The sequence below is a fragment of the Protopterus annectens genome, chromosome 1.part1, assembly GCF_019279795.1.
Source record: "Protopterus annectens isolate FY-2018-M chromosome 1.part1, PAN1.0, whole genome shotgun sequence".
Classification (NCBI taxonomy): domain Eukaryota; kingdom Metazoa; phylum Chordata; order Ceratodontiformes; family Protopteridae; genus Protopterus; species Protopterus annectens.
The window spans coordinates 1,687,655,432-1,687,678,000 of record NC_056726.1 but is presented as its reverse complement, the minus strand read 5'-3'; the positions used below and the strand labels follow the sequence as shown (position 1 = coordinate 1,687,678,000).

Genomic DNA, 22,569 nt, shown 5'->3' with positions numbered 1-22,569 from the left:
AATAAGAAATTCCATATTCCTCCTGTGCTATTACCTGCACTAGTCTCTTGAAACCAACTTGCCTGTGGAAAGAATCCTATCAGAATCACTTCAGTGGCATCTAACAGCTTAATTTCCCTGCATCCTGTTTCAAGAAAAATAAGAAATTCCATATTCCTCCTGTGCTATTACCTGCACTAGTCTCTTGAAACCAACTTGCCTGTGGAAAGAATCCTATCAGAATCACTTCAGTGGCATCTAACAGCTTCATTTCCCTGCATCCTGTTTCAAGAAAAATAAGAAATTCCATATTCCTCCTGTGCTATTACCTGCACTAGTCTCTTGAAACCAACTTGCCTGTGGAAAGAATCCTATCAGAATCACTTCAGTGGCATCTAACAGCTTCATTTCCCTGCATCCTGTTTCAAGAAAAATAAGAAAGTATGTCACTGGTCTCCATAACCTGCTAAGAACATTGTGAACTATTGTATACCTTTGTACCAAACCCTTTAAGGGTTATAACTTAGGCATTAGGCCAGGACAGCCAGCAGTCTCTACCCCCCCTCTTGCACTACTATCACCTGCCTCCTTACCTTCACTACATCTCCTATTTCTTGCAGTCACCCCCTCCCAGTTCTATAACTAGCTTACTCCCCCTCTATCTCACCTGCAATAGTGGACCCAGCCACTAGGTGGCACCCTTTACCAGCTTTCACCTCTTGTTTTACCTTCTGCTCTCTTGTTTTCCTTAACTAACTTTTGGACCTCCCAGACCTTACCTTATACTCTCTCCTTACCCTTATTACTACTGTCTGTAGCCTTCTCCATCTCAGACTCCGTGCTTATCTCTGCTCTTACCTACTCCTCACTTCCAATCTTATCCTCCGTATCTAGCTCTGCTGATTGTTTCTTGTCTAACCATCTGACTACCTGTTTCTACCCTCTTTCCATTATACCCACTTTCCTTGTATGCTTCGTCTTTTATTTCCTAACCCATGTCCCTCATACATTAAACCTCTACTTTTCTGCTCTTTACTGTCGTATGTCTATTAGTCTGCTGTGAATCTTCTCTTGCCCCTCCCAGCTGTACCTGTCCCTCACCTTTATCTCCTCCCACTTCCATCTTTTTTATCCCTTGTATCCCATAAATACCCTTGGTCTAGTGTGGCGCCATCTTTAATATCTTGGTAAAGCCCTGACTGCTGTCTGCTCCTGTCCCAGCGTCTTCTGCCTTGGTATGTAGTAGCTACCTGATGCTATTTTTTGTCCTGCTAAGTGGAATTGTCTACGTATGTACCCTTATAGTTATTATACTTCTTATATGTTAGCTGTTGAATGTTGTTACCTCTTCCCAAAAGATTGCATTTAGTAACTGTGTGCCTTTAGTTGTTATACTCTTTGGAAATTGTTTTTTAATTCTGTTGCTGCATATCTGTAGTCTGTAACCCTTGCGAAGCATTTCTGAGCGTCCTGTACTCAGTGACCTGCTTTCTGCTCCATAATCGGCTTTTAGCTGTATGCCTCCCACGTGGAGCCACTATCGCGTATGCCCAAAGCTAGGCATTTGGTTTAAACCGTGTAAACGGCTTTCTTGTAATCTGTTATCTGAACTACGCCTGTTAAAGGCTTCTGAACAACGCTAATCTCAAGGAGCCACTATTACACACGCCCACAGTTAAATGTATATTTTTAGACTTTGTTTGTATTTAGTTACTTGATCTACGCCTCTTAAAGGCTTTTTGCCTATCTCAAGGAGCTACTATTGCTTATGCCCACAGTTAAATGTATGTTTTAGCCGTGTAAACGGCTTTGTTTTTATTTAATTATTTGATCTAAGCCATTTCAAGGCTTTTAGTAGTACGCTAATCTCTCAGAGCTCTTAGTTGATGCCTGAACGTAACTCCTTACTGTACACGTGAAAAAGGCTTTTTTCAATACAACGCATCCTGCGTGGAGCCATATTTGACTTCGCCTATAGTTGAATGCTTGGTTTAGCCGTATTAACGGCTTTTTGCACTATTTAAGCCAGTTTAAGGTTATTGGGTCCAACGCCACTCACAGGAAGCCCTTCCGAGCATATCTGACGATAACTGCTCGCAGTGAATGTGAAAACTGCTAGTGGTGGTTACGTTGACTGTTTTTAGCCCATGGAAGGTTTTTGGAGAGGCGCCTTCCATGTGGAGCCGTTCTGAGCACGCTTACATTAAACTGCCTGTGCTAAACCAGCAAACGGCTTTTGATAATTGCGCTAGCTAAGCCGAGACACTCTGAACGTGTCGATTGCCCTGCTCTCTCCAAATAAAACAGTTTGAAGTTAACTTTTCTTATTTTTACATACAGCTGGTCTCATAATTGCTCTGAATAGTTGGATTGGTTCCTAGAGCTGAACCGCTACTGCTGGCATACTCGCATTATAACTTTAATGCTTCTTTTAGCTTTTAAGGGACCAGGCAACCTAGCAGAGACTCCTCATGGTGTTGTGCTTACTTTATTGCTGCATCCTATACCTCTATAGTCTGGCACTGTCCTATACCGGACTTTATCTACTGTATTGTATTTTTCTGTAGTAACCTTCTTATTATAGATTACATATCAAATATGATAAATGATTTGCTGAACCTATCAACAAAGCTTAGCTATATTATTGCTTGTTTTTAACTGCTGATTTTAAGATTGCTATTAATAAATAGGGTATGCTTTATAGCTGATATCCTACATGTAGATGGTAGTCCTTCTGAGCCTGGAAACAGTGTCCTGTTTTAGTATTAATGTGCTGTATGGCTGGTTTAAATGTAATATTTACTGCTACTATTTCTAAGGGAATATTTACATGCTTGCTTTATATGTTTAGTGTCTATGCTATCTGCTGTGACATGCTACAACATTGATTTGCTGAAATGTTGGTTTAAATGTTACATCTATTGCTGCTACTCCTAAGGGAATAAGTATTTGCTTGCTATCTATGTCTGTGTTTGTTTTCTACTGTGAAGTAGTACCAGTCCTACCTTTATAATTGCTAACTCTTTTTTTTCCCTCCCTACACCACTTTGTCTCTTTCTCCCTCCTCTCAGTTCCATATTCCTCCTGTGCTATTACCTGCACTAGTCTCTTGAAACCAACTTGCCTGTGGAAAGAATCCTATCAGAATCACTTCAGTGGCATCTAACAGCTTAATTTCCCTGCATCCTGTTTCAAGAAAAATAAGAAAGTATGTCACTGGTCTCCATAACCTGCTAAGAACATTGTGAACTATTGTATACCTTTGTACCAAACCCTTTAAGGGTTATAACTTAGGCATTAGGCCAGGACAGCCAGCAGTCTCTACCCCCCTCTTGCACTACTATCACCTGCCTCCTTACCTTCACTACATCTCCTATTTCTTGCAGTCACCCTCCCAGTTCTATAACTAGCTTACTCCCCTCTATCTCACCTGCAATAGTGGACCCAGCCACTAGGTGGCACCCTTTACCAGCTTTCACCTCTTGTTTTACCTTCTGCTCTCTTGTTTTCCTTAACTAACTTTTGGACCTCCCAGACCTTACCTTATACTCTCTCCTTACCCTTATTACTACTGTCTGTAGCCTTCTCCATCTCAGACTCCGTGCTTATCTCTGCTCTTACCTACTCCTCACTTCCAATCTTATCCTCAGTATCTAGCTCTGCTGATTGTTTCTTGTCTAACCATCTGACTACCTGTTTCTACCCTCTTTCCATTATACCCACTTTCCTTGTATGCTTCGTCTTTTATTTCCTAACCCATGTCCCTCATACATTAAACCTCTACTTTTCTGCTCTTTACTGTCGTATGTCTATTAGTCTGCTGTGAATCTTCTCTTGCCCCTCCCAGCTGTACCTGTCCCTCACCTTTATCTCCTCCCACTTCCATCTTTTTTATCCCTTGTATCCCATAAATACCCTTGGTCTAGTGTGGCGCCATCTTTAATATCTTGGTAAAGCCCTGACTGCTGTCTGCTCCTGTCCCAGCGTCTTCTGCCTTGGTATGTAGTAGCTACCTGATGCTATTTTTTGTCCTGCTAAGTGGAATTGTCTACGTATGTACCCTTATAGTTATTATACTTCTTATATGTTAGCTGTTGAATGTTGTTACCTCTTCCCAAAAGATTGCATTTAGTAACTGTGTGCCTTTAGTTGTTATACTCTTTGGAAATTGTTTTTTAATTCTGTTGCTGCATATCTGTAGTCTGTAACCCTTGCGGAAGCATTTCTGAGCGTCCTGTACTCAGTGACCTGCTTTCTGCTCCATAATCGGCTTTTAGCTGTATGCCTCCCACGTGGAGCCACTATCGCGTATGCCCAAAGCTAGGCATTTGGTTTAAACCGTGTAAACGGCTTTCTTGTAATCTGTTATCTGAACTACGCCTGTTAAAGGCTTCTGAACAACGCTAATCTCAAGGAGCCACTATTACACATGCCCACAGTTAAATGTATATTTTTAGACTTTGTTTGTATTTAGTTACTTGATCTACGCCTCTTAAAGGCTTTTTGCCTATCTCAAGGAGCTACTATTGCTTATGCCCACAGTTAAATGTATGTTTTAGCCGTGTAAACGGCTTTGTTTTTATTTAATTATTTGATCTAAGCCATTTCAAGGCTTTTAGTAGTACGCTAATCTCTCAGAGCTCTTAGTTGATGCCTGAACGTAACTCCTTACTGTACACGTGAAAAAGGCTTTTTTCAATACAACGCATCCTGCGTGGAGCCATATTTGACTTCGCCTATAGTTGAATGCTTGGTTTAGCCGTATTAACGGCTTTTTGCACTATTTAAGCCAGTTTAAGGTTATTGGGTCCAACGCCACTCACAGGAAGCCCTTCCGAGCATATCTGACGATAACTGCTCGCAGTGAATGTGAAAACTGCTAGTGGTGGTTACGTTGACTGTTTTTAGCCCATGGAAGGTTTTTGGAGAGGCGCCTTCCATGTGGAGCCGTTCTGAGCACGCTTACATTAAACTGCCTGTGCTAAACCAGCAAACGGCTTTTGATAATTGTGCTAGCTAAGCCGAGACACTCTGAACGTGTCGTTTGCCCTGCTCTCTCCAAATAAAACAGTTTGAAGTTAACTTTTCTTATTTTTACATACAGCTGGTCTCATAATTGCTCTGAATATTTGGATTGGTTCCTAGAGCTGAACAGCTACTGCTGGCATACTCGCATTATAACTTTAATGCTTCTTTTAGCTTTTAAGGGACCAGGCAACCTAGCAGAGACTCCTCATGGTGTTGTGCTTACTTTATTGCTGCATCCTATACCTCTATAGTCTGGCACTGTCCTATACCGGACTTTATCTACTGTATTGTATTTTTCTGTAGTAACCTTCTTATTATAGATTACATATCAAATATGATAAATGATTTGCTGAACCTATCAACAAAGCTTAGCTATATTATTGCTTGTTTTTAACTGCTGATTTTAAGATTGCTATTAATAAATAGGGTATGCTTTATAGCTGATATCCTACATGTAGATGGTAGTCCTTCTGAGCCTGGAAACAGTGTCCTGTTTTAGTATTAATGTGCTGTATGGCTGGTTTAAATGTAATATTTACTGCTACTATTTCTAAGGGAATATTTACATGCTTGCTTTATATGTTTAGTGTCTATGCTATCTGCTGTGACATGCTACAATATTAATTTGCTGAAATGTTGGTTTAAATGTTACATCTATTGCTGCTACTCCTAAGGGAATAAGTATTTGCTTGCTATCTATGTCTGTGTTTGTTTTCTACTGTGAAGTAGTACCAGTCCTACCTTTATAATTGCTAACTCTTTTTTTTTCCCTCCCCTACACCACTTTGTCTCTTTCTCCCTCCTCTCAGTTCCATATTCCTCCTGTGCTATTACCTGCACTAGTCTCTTGAAACCAACTTGCCTGTGGAAAGAATCCTATCAGAATCACTTCAGTGGTATCTAACAGCTTAATTTCCCTGCATCCTGTTTCAAGAAAAATAAGAAAGTATGTCACTGGTCTCCATAACCTGCTAAGAACATTGTGAACTATTGTATACCTTTGTACCAAACCCTTTAAGGGTTATAACTTAGGCATTAGGCCAGGACAGCCAGCAGTCTCTACCCCCCTCTTGCACTACTATCACCTGCCTCCTTACCTTCACTACATCTCCTATTTCTTGCAGTCACCCCCTCCCAGTTCTATAACTAGCTTACTCCCCCTCTATCTCACCTGCAATAGTGGACCCAGCCACTAGGTGGCACCCTTTACCAGCTTTCACCTCTTGTTTTACCTTCTGCTCTCTTGTTTTCCTTAACTAACTTTTGGACCTCCCAGACCTTACCTTATACTCTCTCCTTACCCTTATTACTACTGTCTGTAGCCTTCTCCATCTCAGACTCCGTGCTTATCTCTGCTCTTACCTACTCCTCACTTCCAATCTTATCCCAGTATCTAGCTCTGCTGATTGTTTCTTGTCTAACCATCTGACTACCTGTTTCTACCCTCTTTCCATTATACCCACTTTCCTTGTATGCTTCGTCTTTTATTTCCTAACCCATGTCCCTCATACATTAAACCTCTACTTTTCTGCTCTTTACTGTCGTATGTCTATTAGTCTGCTGTGAATCTTCTCTTGCCCCTCCCAGCTGTACCTGTCCCTCACCTTTATCTCCTCCCACTTCCATCTTTTTTATCCCTTGTATCCCATAAATACCCTTGGTCTAGTGTGGCGCCATCTTTAATATCTTGGTAAAGCCCTGACTGCTGTCTGCTCCTGTCCCAGCGTCTTCTGCCTTGGTATGTAGTAGCTACCTGATGCTATTTTTGTCCTGCTAAGTGGAATTGTCTACGTATGTACCCTTATAGTTATTATACTTCTTATATGTTAGCTGTTGAATGTTGTTACCTCTTCCCAAAAGATTGCATTTAGTAACTGTGTGCCTTTAGTTGTTATACTCTTTGGAAATTGTTTTTTAATTCTGTTGCTGCATATCTGTAGTCTGTAACCCTTGCGGAAGCATTTCTGAGCGTCCTGTACTCAGTGACCTGCTTTCTGCTCCATAATCGGCTTTTAGCTGTATGCCTCCCACGTGGAGCCACTATCGCGTATGCCCAAAGCTAGGCATTTGGTTTAAACCGTAAACGGCTTTCTTGTAATCTGTTATCTGAACTACGCCTGTTAAAGGCTTCTGAACAACGCTAATCTCAAGGAGCCACTATTACACACGCCCACAGTTAAATGTATATTTTTAGACTTTGTTTGTATTTAGTTACTTGATCTACGCCTCTTAAAGGCTTTTTGCCTATCTCAAGGAGCTACTATTGCTTATGCCCACAGTTAAATGTATGTTTTAGCCGTGTAAACGGCTTTGTTTTTATTTAATTATTTGATCTAAGCCATTTCAAGGCTTTTAGTAGTACGCTAATCTCTCAGAGCTCTTAGTTGATGCCTGAACGTAACTCCTTACTGTACACGTGAAAAAGGCTTTTTTCAATACAACACATCCTGCGTGGAGCCATATTTGACTTCGCCTATAGTTGAATGCTTGGTTTAGCCGTATTAACGTCTTTTTGCACTATTTAAGCCAGTTTAAGGTTATTGGGTCCAACGCCACTCACAGGAAGCCCTTCCGAGCATATCTGACGATAACTGCTCGCAGTGAATGTGAAAACTGCTAGTGGTGGTTACGTTGACTGTTTTTAGCCCATGGAAGGTTTTTGGAGAGGCGCCTTCCATGTGGAGCCGTTCTGAGCATGCTTACATTAAACTGCCTGTGCTAAACCAGCAAACGGCTTTTGATAATTGCGCTAGCTAAGCCGAGACACTCTGAACGTGTCGTTTGCCCTGCTCTCTCCAAATAAAACAGTTTGAAGTTAACTTTTCTTATTTTTACATACAGCTGGTCTCATAATTGCTCTGAATAGTTGGATTGGTTCCTAGAGCTGAACCGCTACTGCTGGCATACTCGCATTATAACTTTAATGCTTCTTTTAGCTTTTAAGGGACCAGGCAACCTAGCAGAGACTCCTCATGGTGTTGTGCTTACTTTATTGCTGCATCCTATACCTCTATAGTCTGGCACTGTCCTATACCGGACTTTATCTACTGTATTGTATTTTTCTGTAGTAACCTTCTTATTATAGATTACATATCAAATATGATAAATGATTTGCTGAACCTATCAACAAAGCTTAGCTATATTATTGCTTGTTTTAACTGCTGATTTTAAGATTGCTATTAATAAATAGGGTATGCTTTATAGCTGATATCCTACATGTAGATGGTAGTCCTTCTGAGCCTGGAAACAGTGTCCTGTTTTAGTATTAATGTGCTGTATGGCTGGTTTAAATGTAATATTTACTGCTACTATTTCTAAGGGAATATTTACATGCTTGCTTTATATGTTTAGTGTCTATGCTATCTGCTGTGACATGCTACAACATTGATTTGCTGAAATGTTGGTTTAAATGTTACATCTATTGCTGCTACTCCTAAGGGAATAAGTATTTGCTTGCTATCTATGTCTGTGTTTGTTTTCTACTGTGAAGTAGTACCAGTCCTACCTTTATAATTGCTAACTCTTTTTTTTTCCCTCCCCTACACCACTTTGTCTCTTTCTCCCTCCTCTCAGTTCCATATTCCTCCTGTGCTATTACCTGCACTAGTCTCTTGAAACCAACTTGCCTGTGGAAAGAATCCTATCAGAATCACTTCAGTGGCATCTAACAGCTTAATTTCCCTGCATCCTGTTTCAAGAAAAATAAGAAAGTATGTCACTGGTCTCCATAACCTGCAAAGAACATTGTGAACTATTGTATACCTTTGTACCAAACCCTTTAAGGGTTATAACTTAGGCATTAGGCCAGGACAGCCAGCAGTCTCTACCGCCCTCTTGCACTACTATCACCTGCCTCCTTACCTTCACTACATCTCCTAGTTCTTGCTGTCACCCTCCCAGTTCTATAACTAGCTTACTTCCCCTCTATCTCACCTGCAATAGTGGACCCAGCCACTAGGTGGCACCCTTTACCAGCTTTCACCTCTTGTTTTACCTTCTGCTCTCTTGTTTTCCTTAACTAACTTTTGGACCTCCCAGACCTTACCTTATACTCTCTCCTTACCCTTATTACTACTGTCTGTAGCCTTCTCCATCTCAGACTCCGTGCTTATCTCTGCTCTTACCTACTCCTCACTTCCAATCTTATCCTCAGTATCTAGCTCTGCTGATTGTTTCTTGTCTAACCATCTGACTACCTGTTTCTACCCTCTTTCCATTATACCCACTTTCCTTGTATGCTTGCCTTTTATTTCCTAACCCATGTCCCTCATACATTAAACCTCTACTTTTCTGCTCTTTACTGTCGTATGTCTATTAGTCTGCTGTGAATCTTCTCTTGCCCCTCCCAGCTGTACCTGTCCCTCACCTTTATCTCCTCCCACTTCCATCTTTTTTATCCCTTGTATCCCATAAATACCCTTGGTCTAGTGTGGCGCCATCTTTAATATCTTGGTAAAGCCCTGACTGCTGTCTGCTCCTGTCCCAGCGTCTTCTGCCTTGGTATGTAGTAGCTACCTGATGCTATTTTTTGTCCTGCTAAGTGGAATTGTCTACGTATGTACCCTTATAGTTATTATACTTCTTATATGTTAGCTGTTGAATGTTGTTACCTCTTCCCAAAAGATTGCATTTAGTAACTGTGTGCCTTTAGTTGTTATACTCTTTGGAAATTGTTTTTTAATTCTGTTGCTGCATATCTGTAGTCTGTAACCCTTGCGGAAGCATTTCTGAGCGTCCTGTACTCAGTGACCTGCTTTCTGCTCCATAATCGGCTTTTAGCTGTATGCCTCCCACGTGGAGCCACTATCGCGTATGCCCAAAGCTAGGCATTTGGTTTAAACCGTGTAAACGGCTTTCTTGTAATCTGTTATCTGAACTACGCCTGTTAAAGGCTTCTGAACAACGCTAATCTCAAGGAGCCACTATTACACACGCCCACAGTTAAATGTATATTTTTAGACTTTGTTTGTATTTAGTTACTTGATCTACACCTCTTAAAGGCTTTTTGCCTATCTCAAGGAGCTACTATTGCTTATGCCCACAGTTAAATGTATGTTTTAGCCATGTAAACGGCTTTGTTTTTATTTAATTATTTGATCTAAGCCATTTCAAGGCTTTTAGTAGTACGCTAATCTCTCAGAGCTCTTAGTTGATGCCTGAACGTAACTCCTTACTGTACACGTGAAAAAGGCTTTTTTCAATACAACGCATCCTGCGTGGAGCCATATTTGACTTCGCCTATAGTTGAATGCTTGGTTTAGCCGTATTAACGGCTTTTTGCACTATTTAAGCCAGTTTAAGGTTATTGGGTCCAACGCCACTCACAGGAAGCCCTTCCGAGCATATCTGACGATAACTGCTCGCAGTGAATGTGAAAACTGCTAGTGGTGGTTACGTTGACTGTTTTTAGCCCATGGAAGGTTTTTGGAGAGGCGCCTTCCATGTGGAGCCGTTCTGAGCACGCTTACATTAAACTGCCTGTGCTAAACCAGCAAACAGCTTTTGATAATTGCGCTAGCTAAGCCGAGACACTCTGAACGTGTCGTTTGCCCTGCTCTCTCCAAATAAAACAGTTTGAAGTTAACTTTTCTTATTTTTACATACAGCTGGTCTCATAATTGCTCTGAATAGTTGGATTGGTTCCTAGAGCTGAACCGCTACTGCTGGCATACTCGCATTATAACTTTAATGCTTCTTTTAGCTTTTAAGGGACCAGGCAACCTAGCAGAGACTCCTCATGGTGTTGTGCTTACTTTATTGCTGCATCCTATACCTCTATAGTCTGGCACTGTCCTATACCGGACTTTATCTACTGTATTGTATTTTTCTGAAGTAACCTTCTTATTATAGATTACATATCAAATATGATAAATGATTTGCTGAACCTATCAACAAAGCTTAGCTATATTATTGCTTGTTTTTACTGCTGATTTTAAGATTGCTATTAATAAATAGGGTATGCTTTATAGCTGATATCCTACATGTAGATGGTAGTCCTTCTGAGCCTGGAAACAGTGTCCTGTTTTAGTATTAATGTGCTGTATGGCTGGTTTAAATGTAATATTTACTGCTACTATTTCTAAGGGAATATTTACATGCTTGCTTTATATGTTTAGTGTCTATGCTATCTGCTGTGACATGCTACAACATTGATTTGCTGAAATGTTGGTTTAAATGTTACATCTATTGCTGCTACTCCTAAGGGAATAAGTATTTGCTTGCTATCTATGTCTGTGTTTGTTTTCTACTGTGAAGTAGTACCAGTCCTACCTTTATAATTGCTAACTCTTTTTTTTTTTTCCCTCCCCTACACCACTTTGTCTCTTTCTCCCTCCTCTCAGTTCCATATTCCTCCTGTGCTATTACCTGCACTAGTCTCTTGAAACCAACTTGCCTGTGGAAAGAATCCTATCAGAATCACTTCAGTGGCATCTAACAGCTTAATTTCCCTGCATCCTGTTTCAAGAAAAATAAGAAAGTATGTCACTGGTCTCCATAACCTGCTAAGAACATTGTGAACTATTGTATACCTTTGTACCAAACCCTTTAAGGGTTATAACTTAGGCATTAGGCCAGGACAGCCAGCAGTCTCTACCCCCCTCTTGCACTACTATCACCTGCCTCCTTACCTTCACTACATCTCCTATTTCTTGCAGTCAACCCCTCCCAGTTCTATAACTAGCTTACTCCCCTCTATCTCACCTGCAATAGTGGACCCAGCCACTAGGTGGCACCCTTTACCAGCTTTCACCTCTTGTTTTACCTTCTGCTCTCTTGATTTCCTTAACTAACTTTTGGACCTCCCAGACCTTACCTTATACTCTCTCCTTACCCTTATTACTACTGTCTGTAGCCTTCTCCATCTCAGACTCCGTGCTTATCTCTGCTCTTACCTACTCCTCACTTCCAATCTTATCCTCCGTATCTAGCTCTGCTGATTGTTTCTTGTCTAACCATCTGACTACCTGTTTCTACCCTCTTTCCATTATACCCACTTTCCTTGTATGCTTCGTCTTTTATTTCCTAACCCATGTCCCTCATACATTAAACCTCTACTTTTCTGCTCTTTACTGTCGTATGTCTATTAGTCTGCTGTGAATCTTCTCTTGCCCCTCCCAGCTGTACCTGTCCCTCACCTTTATCTCCTCCCACTTCCATCTTTTTTATCCCTTGTATCCCATAAATACCCTTGGTCTAGTGTGGCGCCATCTTTAATATCTTGGTAAAGCCCTGACTGCTGTCTGCTCCTGTCCCAGCGTCTTCTGCCTTGGTATGTAGTAGCTACCTGATGCTATTTTTGTCCTGCTAAGTGGAATTGTCTACATATGTACCCTTATAGTTATTATACTTCTTATATGTTAGCTGTTGAATGTTGTTACCTCTTCCCAAAAGATTGCATTTAGTAACTGTGTGCCTTTAGTTGTTATACTCTTTGGAAATTGTTTTTTAATTCTGTTGCTGCATATCTGTAGTCTGTAACCCTTGCGGAAGCATTTCTGAGCGTCCTGTACTCAGTGACCTGCTTTCTGCTCCATAATCGGCTTTTAGCTGTATGCCTCCCACGTGGAGCCACTATCGCGTATGCCCAAAGCTAGGCATTTGGTTTAAACCGTGTAAACGGCTTTCTTGTAATCTGTTATCTGAACTACGCCTGTTAAAGGCTTCTGAACAACGCTAATCTCAAGGAGCCACTATTACATATGCCCACAGTTAAATGTATGTTTTTAGACTTTGTTTGTATTTAGTTACTTGATCTACGCCTCTTAAAGGCTTTTGCCTATCTCAAGGAGCTACTATTGCTTATGCCCACAGTTAAATATATGTTTTAGCCGTGTAAACGGCTTTGTTTTTATTTAATTATTTGATCTAAGCCATTTCAAGGCTTTTAGTAGTACGCTAATCTCTCAGAGCTCTTAGTTGATGCCTGAACGTAACTCCTTACTGTACACGTGAAAAAGCTTTTTCAATACAACGCATCCTGCGTGGAGCCATATTTGACTTCGCCTATAGTTGAATGCTTGGTTTAGCCGTATTAATGGCTTTTTGCACTATTTAAGCCAGTTTAAGGTTATTGGGTCCAACGCCACTCACAGGAAGCCCTTCCGAGCATATCTGACGATAACTGCTCGCAGTGAATGTGAAAACTGCTAGTGGTGGTTACGTTGACTGTTTTTAGCCCATGGAAGGTTTTTGGAGAGGCGCCTTCCATGTGGAGCCGTTCTGAGCACGCTTACATTAAACTGCCTGTGCTAAACCAGCAAACGGCTTTTGATAATTGCGCTAGCTAAGCCGAGACACTCTGAACGTGTCGTTTGCCCTGCTCTCTCCAAATAAAACAGTTTGAAGTTAACTTTTCTTATTTTTACATACAGCTGGTCTCATAATTGCTCTGAATAGTTGGATTGGTTCCTAGAGCTGAACCGCTACTGCTGGCATACTCGCATTATAACTTTAATGCTTCTTTTAGCTTTTAAGGGACCAGGCAACCTAGCAGAGACTCCTCATGGTGTTGTGCTTACTTTATTGCTGCATCCTATACCTCTATAGTCTGGCACTGTCCTATACCGGACTTTATCTACTGTATTGTATTTTTCTGTAGTAACCTTCTTATTATAGATTACATATCAAATATGATAAATGATTTGCTGAACCTATCAACAAAGCTTAGCTATATTATTGCTTGTTTTTAACTGCTGATTTTAAGATTGCTATTAATAAATAGGGTATGCTTTATAGCTGATATCCTACATGTAGATGGTAGTCCTTCTGAGCCTGGAAACAGTGTCCTGTTTTAGTATTAATGTGCTGTATGGCTGGTTTAAATGTAATATTTACTGCTACTATTTCTAAGGGAATATTTACATGCTTGCTTTATATGTTTAGTGTCTATGCTATCTGCTGTGACATGCTACAACATTGATTTGCTGAAATGTTGGTTTAAATGTTACATCTATTGCTGCTACTCCTAAGGGAATAAGTATTTGCTTGCTATCTATGTCTGTGTTTGTTTTCTACTGTGAAGTAGTACCAGTCCTACCTTTATAATTGCTAACTCTTTTTTTTTTTCCCTCCCCTACACCACTTTGTCTCTTTCTCCCTCCTCTCAGTTCCATATTCCTCCTGTGCTATTACCTGCACTAGTCTCTTGAAACCAACTTGCCTGTGGAAAGAATCCTATCAGAATCACTTCAGTGGCATCTAACAGCTTAATTTCCCTGCATCCTGTTTCAAGAAAAATAAGAAAGTATGTCACTGGTCTCCATAACCTGCTAAGAACATTGTGAACTATTGTATACCTTTGTACCAAACCCTTTAAGGGTTATAACTTAGGCATTAGGCCAGGACAGCCAGCAGTCTCTACCCCCCCTCTTGCACTACTATCACCTGCCTCCTTACCTTCACTACATCTCCTATTTCTTGCAGTCACCCTCCCAGTTCTATAACTAGCTTACTCCCCCTCTATCTCACCTGCAATAGTGGACCCAGCCACTAGGTGGCACCCTTTACCAGCTTTCACCTCTTGTTTTACCTTCTGCTCTCTTGTTTTCCTTAACTAACTTTTGGACCTCCCAGACCTTACCTTATACTCTCTCCTTACCCTTATTACTACTGTCTGTAGCCTTCTCCATCTCAGACTCCCTCCTTATCTCTGCTCTTACCTACTCCTCACTTCCAATCTTATCCTCAGTATCTAGCTCTGCTGATTGTTTCTTGTCTAACCATCTGACTACCTGTTTCTACCCTCTTTCCATTATACCCACTTTCCTTGTATGCTTCGTCTTTTATTTCCTAACCCATGTCCCTCATACATTAAACCTCTACTTTTCTGCTCTTTACTGTCGTATGTCTATTAGTCTGCTGTGAATCTTCTCTTGCCCCTCCCAGCTGTACCTGTCCCTCACCTTTATCTCCTCCCACTTCCATCTTTTTTATCCCTTGTATCCCATAAATACCCTTGGTCTAGTGTGGCGCCATCTTTAATATCTTGGTAAAGCCCTGACTGCTGTCTGCTCCTGTCCCAGCGTCTTCTGCCTTGGTATGTAGTAGCTACCTGATGCTATTTTTTGTCCTGCTAAGTGGAATTGTCTACATATGTACCCTTATAGTTATTATACTTCTTATATGTTAGCTGTTGAATGTTGTTACCTCTTCCCAAAAGATTGCATTTAGTAACTGTGTGCCTTTAGTTGTTATACTCTTTGGAAATTGTTTTTTAATTCTGTTGCTGCATATCTGTAGTCTGTAACCCTTGCGGAAGCATTTCTGAGCGTCCTGTACTCAGTGACCTGCTTTCTGCTCCATAATCGGCTTTTAGCTGTATGCCTCCCACGTGGAGCCACTATCGCGTATGCCCAAAGCTAGGCATTTGGTTTAAACCGTGTAAACGGCTTTCTTGTAATCTGTTATCTGAACTACGCCTGTTAAAGGCTTCTGAACAACGCTAATCTCAAGGAGCCACTATTACACACGCCCACAGTTAAATGTATATTTTTAGACTTTGTTTGTATTTAGTTACTTGATCTATGCCTCTTAAAGGCTTTTTGCCTATCTCAAGGAGCTACTATTGCTTATGCCCACAGTTAAATGTATGTTTTAGCCGTGTAAACGGCTTTGTTTTTATTTAATTATTTGATCTAAGCCATTTCAAGGCTTTTAGTAGTACGCTAATCTCTCAGAGCTCTTAGTTGATGCCTGAACGTAACTCCTTACTGTACACGTGAAAAAGGCTTTTTTCAATACAACGCATCCTGCGTGGAGCCATATTTGACTTCGCCTATAGTTGAATGCTTGGTTTAGCCGTATTAACGGCTTTTTTCACTATTTAAGCCAGTTTAAGGTTATTGGGTCCAACGCCACTCACAGGAAGCCCTTCCGAGCATATCTGACGATAACTGCTCGCAGTGAATGTGAAAACTGCTAGTGGTGGTTACGTTGACTGTTTTTAGCCCATGGAAGGTTTTTGGAGAGGCGCCTTCCATGTGGAGCCGTTCTGAGCACGCTTACATTAAACTGCCTGTGCTAAACCAGCAAACGGCTTTTGATAATTGCGCTAGCTAAGCCGAGACACTCTGAACGTGTCGTTTGCCCTGCTCTCTCCAAATAAAACAGTTTGAAGTTAACTTTTCTTATTTTTACATACAGCTGGTCTCATAATTGCTCTGAATAGTTGGATTGGTTCCTAGAGCTGAACCGCTACTGCTGGCATACTCGCATTATAACTTTAATGCTTCTTTTAGCTTTTAAGGGACCAGGCAACCTAGCAGAGACTCCTCATGGTGTTGTGCTTACTTTATTGCTGCATCCTATACCTCTATAGTCTGGCACTGTCCTATACCGGACTTTATCTACTGTATTGTATTTTTCTGTAGTAACCTTCTTATTATAGATTACATATCAAATATGATAAATGATTTGCTGAACCTATCAACAAAGCTTAGCTATATTATTGCTTGTTTTATAACTGCTGATTTTAAGATTGCTATTAATAAATAGGGTATGCTTTATAGCTGATATCCTACATGTAGATGGTAGTCCTTCTGAGCCTGGAAACAGTGTCCTGTTTTAGTATTAATGTGCTGTATGGCTGGTTTAAATGTAATATTTACTGCTACTATTTCTAAGGGAATATTTACATGCTTGCTTTATATGTTTAGTGTCTATGCTATCTGCTGTGACATGCTACAACATTGATTTGCTGAAATGTTGGTTTAAATGTTACATCTATTGCTGCTACTCCTAAGGGAATAAGTATTTGCTTGCAATCTATGTCTGTGTTTGTTTTCTACTGTGAAGTAGTACCAGTCCTACCTTTATAATTGCTAACTCTTTTTTTTTTTCCCTCCCCTACACCACTTTGTCTCTTTCTCCCTCCTCTCAGTTCCATATTCCTCCTGTGCTATTACCTGCACTAGTCTCTTGAAACCAACTTGCCTGTGGAAAGAATCCTATCAGAATCACTTCAGTGGCATCTAACAGCTTAATTTCCCTGCATCCTGTTTCAAGAAAAATAAGAAAGTATGTCACTGGTCTCCATAACCTGCTAAGAACATTGTGAACTATTGTATACCTTTGTACCAAACCCTTTAAGGGTTATAACTTAGGCATTAGGCCAGGACAGCCAGCAGTCTCTACCCCCCTCTTGCACTACTATCACCTGCCTCCTTACCTTCACTACATCTCCTATTTCTTGCAGTCACCCCCTCCCAGTTCTATAACTAGCTTACTCCCCCTCTATCTCACCTGCAATAGTGGACCCAGCCACTAGGTGGCACCCTTTACCAGCTTTCACCTCTTGTTTTACCTTCTGCTCTCTTGATTTCCTTAACTAACTTTTGGACCTCCCAGACCTTACCTTATACTCTCTCCTTACCCTTATTACTACTGTCTGTAGCCTTCTCCATCTCAGACTCCGTGCTTATCTCTGCTCTTACCTACTCCTCACTTCCAATCTTATCCTCAGTATCTAGCTCTGCTGATTGTTTCTTGTCTAACCATCTGACTACCTGTTTCTACCCTCTTTCCATTATACCCACTTTCCTTGTATGCTTCGTCTTTTATTTCCTAACCCATGTCCCTCATACATTAAACCTCTACTTTTCTGCTCTTTACTGTCGTATGTCTATTAGTCTGCTGTGAATCTTCTCTTGCCCCTCCCAGCTGTACCTGTCCCTCACCTTTATCTCCTCCCACTTCCATCTTTTTTATCCCTTGTATCCCATAAATACCCTTGGTCTAGTGTGGCGCCATCTTTAATATCTTGGTAAAGCCCTGACTGCTGTCTGCTCCTGTCCCAGCGTCTTCTGCCTTGGTATGTAGTAGCTACCTGATGCTATTTTTGTCCTGCTAAGTGGAATTGTCTACATATGTACCCTTATAGTTATTATACTTCTTATATGTTAGCTGTTGAATGTTGTTACCTCTTCCCAAAAGATTGCATTTAGTAACTGTGTGCCTTTAGTTGTTATACTCTTTGGAAATTGTTTTTTAATTCTGTTGCTGCATATCTGTAGTCTGTAACCCTTGCGGAAGCATTTCTGAGCGTCCTGTACTCAGTGACCTGCTTTCTGCTCCATAATCGGCTTTTAGCTGTATGCCTCCCACGTGGAGCCACTATCGCGTATGCCCAAAGCTAGGCATTTGGTTTAAACCGTGTAAACGGCTTTCTTGTAATCTGTTATCTGAACTACGCCTGTTAAAGGCTTCTGAACAACGCTAATCTCAAGGTGCCACTATTACATATGCCCACAGTTAAATGTATATTTTAGTAACGACTTTGTTTGTATTTAGTTACTTGATCTACGCCTCTTAAAGGCTTTTTGCCTATCTCAAGGAGCTACTATTGCTTATGCCCACAGTTAAATGTATGTTTTAGCCGTGTAAACGGCTTTGTTTTTATTTAATTATTTGATCTAAGCCATTTAAAGGCTTTTAGTAGTACGCTAATCTCTCAGAGCTCTTAGTTGATGCCTGAACGTAACTCCTTACTGTACACGTGAAAAAGGCTTTTTTCAATACAACGCATCCTGCGTGGAGCCATATTTGACTTCGCCTATAGTTGAATGCTTGGTTTAGCCGTATTAATGGCTTTTTGCACTATTTAAGCCAGTTTAAGGTTATTGGGTCCAACGCCACTCACAGGAAGCCCTTCCGAGCATATCTGACGATAACTGCTCGCAGTGAATGTGAAAACTGCTAGTGGTGGTTACGTTGACTGTTTTTAGCCCATGGAAGGTTTTGGAGGCGCCTTCCATGTGGAGCCGTTCTGAGTACGCTTACACTAAACTGCCTGTGCTAAACCAGCAAACGGCTTTTGATAATGCGCTAGCTAAGCCGAGACACTCTGAACGTGTCGTTTGCCCTGCTCTCTCCAAATAAAACAGTTTGAAGTTAACTTTTCTTATTTTTACATACAGCTGGTCTCATAATTGCTCTGAATAGTTGGATTGGTTCCTAGAGCTGAACCGCTACTGCTGGCATACTCGCATTATAACTTTAATGCTTCTTTTAGCTTTTAAGGGACCAGGCAACCTAGCAGAGACTCCTCATGGTGTTGTGCTTACTTTATTGCTGCATCCTATACCTCTATAGTCTGGCACTGTCCTATACCGGACTTTATCTACTGTATTGTATTTTTCTGTAGTAACCTTCTTATTATAGATTACATATCAAATATGATAAATGATTTGCTGAACCTATCAACAAAGCTTAGCTATATTATTGCTTGTTTTTAACTGCTGATTTTAAGATTGCTATTAATAAATAGGGTATGCTTTATAGCTGATATCCTACATGTAGATGGTAGTCCTTCTGAGCCTGGAAACAGTGTCCTGTTTTAGTATTAATGTGCTGTATGGCTGGTTTAAATGTAATATTTACTGCTACTATTTCTAAGGGAATATTTACATGCTTGCTTTATATGTTTAGTGTCTATGCTATCTGCTGTGACATGCTACAACATTGATTTGCTGAAATGTTGGTTTAAATGTTACATCTATTGCTGCTACTCCTAAGGGAATAAGTATTTGCTTGCTATCTATGTCTGTGTTTGTTTTCTACTGTGAAGTAGTACCAGTCCTACCTTTATAATTGCTAACTCTTTTTTTTTCCCTCCCCTACACCACTTTGTCTCTTTCTCCCTCCTCTCAGTTCCATATTCCTCCTGTGCTATTACCTGCACTAGTCTCTTGAAACCAACTTGCCTGTGGAAAGAATCCTATCAGAATCACTTCAGTGGCATCTAACAGCTTAATTTCCCTGCATCCTGTTTCAAGAAAAATAAGAAAGTATGTCACTGGTCTCCATAACCTGCTAAGAACATTGTGAACTATTGTATACCTTTGTACCAAACCCTTTAAGGGTTATAACTTAGGCATTAGGCCAGGACAGCCAGCAGTCTCTACCCCCCTCTTGCACTACTATCACCTGCCTCCTTACCTTCACTACATCTCCTATTTCTTGCAGTCACCCCTCCCAGTTCTATAACTAGCTTACTCCTCCTCTATCTCACCTGCAATAGTGGACCCAGCCACTAGGTGGCACCCTTTACCAGCTTTCACCTCTTGTTTTACCTTCTGCTCTCTTGTTTTCCTTAACTAACTTTTGGACCTCCCAGACCTTACCTTATACTCTCTCCTTACCCTTATTACTACTGTCTGTAGCCTTCTCCATCTCAGACTCCGTGCTTATCTCTGCTCTTACCTACTCCTCACTTCCAATCTTATCCTCAGTATCTAGCTCTGCTGATTGTTTCTTGTCTAACCATCTGACTACCTGTTTCTACCCTCTTTCCATTATACCCACTTTCCTTGTATGCTTCGTCTTTTATTTCCTAACCCATGTCCCTCATACATTAAACCTCTACTTTTCTGCTCTTTACTGTCGTATGTCTATTAGTCTGCTGTGAATCTTCTCTTGCCCCTCCCAGCTGTACCTGTCCCTCACCTTTATCTCCTCCCACTTCCATCTTTTTTATCCCTTGTATCCCATAAATACCCTTGGTCTAGTGTGGCGCCATCTTTAATATCTTGGTAAAGCCCTGACTGCTGTCTGCTCCTGTCCCAGCGTCTTCTGCCTTGGTATGTAGTAGCTACCTGATGCTATTTTTGTCCTGCTAAGTGGAATTGTCTACATATGTACCCTTATAGTTATTATACTTCTTATATGTTAGCTGTTGAATGTTGTTACCTCTTCCCAAAAGATTGCATTTAGTAACTGTGTGCCTTTAGTTGTTATACTCTTTGGAAATTGTTTTTTAATTCTGTTGCTGCATATCTGTAGTCTGTAACCCTTGCGGAAGCATTTCTGAGCGTCCTGTACTCAGTGACCTGCTTTCTGCTCCATAATCGGCTTTTAGCTGTATGCCTCCCACGTGGAGCCACTATCGCGTATGCCCAAAGCTAGGCATTTGGTTTAAACCGTGTAAACGGCTTTCTTGTAATCTGTTATCTGAACTACGCCTGTTAAAGGCTTCTGAACAACGCTAATCTCAAGGAGCCACTATTACATATGCCCACAGTTAAATGTATGTTTTTAGACTTTGTTTGTATTTAGTTACTTGATCTATGCCTCTTAAAGGCTTTTTGCCTATCTCAAGGAGCTACTATTGCTTATGCCCACAGTTAAATGTATGTTTTAGCCATGTAAACGGCTTTGTTTTTATTTAATTATTTGATCTAAGCCATTTCAAGGCTTTTAGTAGTACGCTAATCTCTCAGAGCTCTTAGTTGATGCCTGAACGTAACTCCTTACTGTACACGTGAAAAGGCTTTTCAATACAACGCATCCTGCGTGGAGCCATATTTGACTTCGCCTATAGTTGAATGCTTGGTTTAGCCGTATTAACGGCTTTTTTCACTATTTAAGCCAGTTTAAGGTTATTGGGTCCAACGCCACTCACAGGAAGCCCTTCCGAGCATATCTGACGATAACTGCTCGCAGTGAATGTGAAAACTGCTAGTGGTGGTCACGTTGACTGTTTTTAGCCCATGGAAGGTGTTTGGAGAGGCGCCTTCCATGTGGAGCCGTTCTGAGCACGCTTACATTAAACTGCCTGTGCTAAACCAGCAAACGGCTTTTGATAATTGCGCTAGCTAAGCCGAGACACTCTGAACGTGTCGTTTGCCCTGCTCTCTCCAAATAAAACAGTTTGAAGTTAACTTTTCTTATTTTTACATACAGCTGGTCTCATAATTGCTCTGAATAGTTGGATTGGTTCCTAGAGCTGAACCGCTACTGCTGGCATACTCGCATTATAACTTTAATGCTTCTTTTAGCTTTTAAGGGACCAGGCAACCTAGCAGAGACTCCTCATGGTGTTGTGCTTACTTTATTGCTGCATCCTATACCTCTATAGTCTGGCACTGTCCTATACCGGACTTTATCTACTGTATTGTATTTTTCTGTAGTAACCTTCTTATTATAGATTACATATCAAATATGATAAATGATTTGCTGAACCTATCAACAAAGCTTAGCTATATTATTGCTTGTTTTTAACTGCTGATTTTAAGATTGCTATTAATAAATAGGGTATGCTTTATAGCTGAGATCCTACATGTAGATGGTAGTCCTTCTGAGCCTGGAAACAGTGTCCTGTTTTAGTATTAATGTGCTGTATGGCTGGTTTAAATGTAATATTTACTGCTACTATTTCTAAGGGAATATTTACATGCTTGCTTTATATGTTTAGTGTCTATGCTATCTGCTGTGACATGCTACAACATTGATTTGCTGAAATGTTGGTTTAAATGTTACATCTATTGCTGCTACTCCTAAGGGAATAAGTATTTGCTTGCAATCTATGTCTGTGTTTGTTTTCTACTGTGAAGTAGTACCAGTCCTACCTTTATAATTGCTAACTCTTTTTTTTTTTCCCTCCCCTACACCACTTTGTCTCTTTCTCCCTCCTCTCAGTTCCATATTCCTCCTGTGCTATTACCTGCACTAGTCTCTTGAAACCAACTTGCCTGTGGAAAGAATCCTATCAGAATCACTTCAGTGGCATCTAACAGCTTAATTTCCCTGCATCCTGTTTCAAGAAAAATAAGAAAGTATGTCACTGGT

The 22,569-nt window shown here is 40.7% G+C and overlaps 2 long non-coding RNA genes across 2 annotated transcripts; both read left to right on the top strand.

The window, feature by feature from the left end:
• The first annotated feature begins 266 nt into the window (after positions 1-266).
• On the top strand, positions 267-5,898 carry LOC122811849. The gene is made up of 3 exons (XR_006366305.1): positions 267-420; positions 3,051-3,187; positions 5,817-5,898. It is a non-coding gene; the product is annotated as an uncharacterized LOC122811849 (long non-coding RNA).
• A 15-nt stretch (positions 5,899-5,913) lies between these two features.
• On the top strand, positions 5,914-22,558 carry LOC122811846. The gene is made up of 7 exons (XR_006366304.1): positions 5,914-5,953; positions 8,581-8,717; positions 11,349-11,485; positions 14,115-14,251; positions 16,886-17,022; positions 19,654-19,790; positions 22,420-22,558. It is a non-coding gene; the product is annotated as an uncharacterized LOC122811846 (long non-coding RNA).
• The last annotated feature ends 11 nt before the right edge of the window (positions 22,559-22,569 follow it).